Source organism: Symphalangus syndactylus, chromosome 2 (genome assembly GCF_028878055.3).
Source record: "Symphalangus syndactylus isolate Jambi chromosome 2, NHGRI_mSymSyn1-v2.1_pri, whole genome shotgun sequence".
In the NCBI taxonomy this organism is placed as follows: Eukaryota; Metazoa; Chordata; class Mammalia; order Primates; family Hylobatidae; genus Symphalangus; species Symphalangus syndactylus.
In genome coordinates this window covers 90200575-90202376 of record NC_072424.2, presented here as the reverse complement: position 1 = coordinate 90202376, position 1802 = coordinate 90200575, and the positions used below count along the sequence as shown (strand labels likewise).

The following is a 1802-nucleotide window of genomic DNA, read 5'->3' as shown; positions in this document are numbered from 1 at the left end:
ACTTATTAAAATGGGGATAAGCTGGGCATCATGGCTTGAGCCTGTAATCCCTCTACTCAAGACGCTGAGACAGGAGCATTGCGTGAGCCCAGGCATTCCAGGTTGCAGTAAGCTATGATCACACCACTGCGCTCCAGCCTGGGAGATAGAGTGAGACCCTGTCTCAAATAAAATAAAATAAAATAAAATATAAAATAGGAATGCTATGTGGTTGTAGCAGATGAAAGTGCTGTTTGTGCATTAAGTTAAAATGGATAAATATTAGCAATTTCATATGCTTCAAACTAAAGGGCACCTACCCCTAAGGTTGTTAGAAGGATTCAGTGAAATAAGGGAACCACTTCACCTAGGAATTAAGAACATAGTCTCTGGGCTGCTGTCCACCTGGCAAGGGAGTCCCGTCTGTCCAGATTGTCCCAGATCTTGCTGCCCACCCAGTGGCCGAAGTCCTTCAGGTCTGGAGGTCGCGGTGTCACACACTCCACGACATGTTGATGCTGGCTGAGCAGCAGCAGAAGCAGAAGTGGGCTGTGAATGCTCAAAACACTGCCTAGAGTAATGCTGATTCTAAGTTTGGCCAGAGGATACTAGAGAAGATGGAGTGGTCTAAAGGAAGGGGTTTAGGGGTTCAGGAGCAAGGAGGCCCAGATCATATTAAAGTTCAAGTTAAAAAGAACAACCTGGGACTTCAAGCTACAATCAATAATGAAGCCAACTGGATTGCCCATCAAGATGATTTTAACCGGCTTCTGGCAGAACTGAACACTTGCCAGAGGCAGGAAACAGCAGACTCCTTAGACAACAAGAAAAAGAAATATTTTAGTCTTAAAGAAAAGTCCAAAATCTTCAAAAACCGTGTTCATCATGGGAAATTTACAAAAGGAAAGGACCTATCATCTCGGAGCAAAACAGATCTTGACTACATTTTTGGGAAAAAACAGAGTAAGAAGACTCCCAAGGGTAATTCCAGACCCTCCACTCCAGACAGAACGAAACCACGATGACAACCCATGCCTTCACCACCCAGGAGCGTTTTGCCAAGCAAATGGCAGCATTGAAGAACAAGCCCCAGGTCGCAGCTCCAGGGCCTGACATTTCCAAGACCCAAGTGGAATGCAAAAGGGGGAAGAAAAGAAGCAAAGAGGCAACAGGTAAAAATGGGGAGAGTTACCCCCCAACCCAGCCTAAGGCCAAGTGGCCTAAAGCGGGAAAGCCTAAGAGATACAAGGTCCAGAAGCCGGCATCCAAGGAGAAAAAGAGCATGGGCAGAGGGACAGCGCAGAGGCCCCTGCTGGGAAGGGAGTTCTGAGGCCTTTGATGGCCAGGATTTCACCCTGAAGCCCAAAAAGATAAGAGGAAAAAAAAAAAGCTGCAAAGCCGGTAGAGGTAGCAGTGGACACTACGCTGAAAGAAACACCAGTGAAAAATAAGAAAAAGAAGAAAGGTTCCAAATGAATTCTCTCCAGCCAGGGCCTTCCGACCACTCAGCTGTCAGGGCACTGCTGGGGCAGACACCTCTGGCCTGAAGTCAGAGCAGAGTTCACCCCAGAGAGCTGGGGCACATCTTGTAACATGCCCGTGGGTGGCCGAGTCTTGCCCTCTCACCACATTTCTCCCCAGGTTATGTTCCCAGGAGGGCTTTTTTTAAATGTTTTAAATCATGGCTTTCATAAACAAATACATTTTTGTAAACTCTGAAAAAAAATAGTCTCTGGAGCCATGCAGCTTTCTTTTTAATGCTGACTCTACCAACATCTAGTTGTGTGATGCTGGGCAAATTACTTACTCTCCCTCTGCCTCCT

The 1802-nt window shown here is 46.5% G+C and overlaps 1 pseudogene; it reads left to right on the top strand.

Moving 5' to 3' along the window:
* The first annotated feature begins 488 nt into the window (after positions 1 to 488).
* On the top strand, positions 489 to 1455 carry LOC129463089 (PIN2/TERF1-interacting telomerase inhibitor 1-like; annotated as a pseudogene).
* Positions 1456 to 1802: the final 347 nt, after the last annotated feature.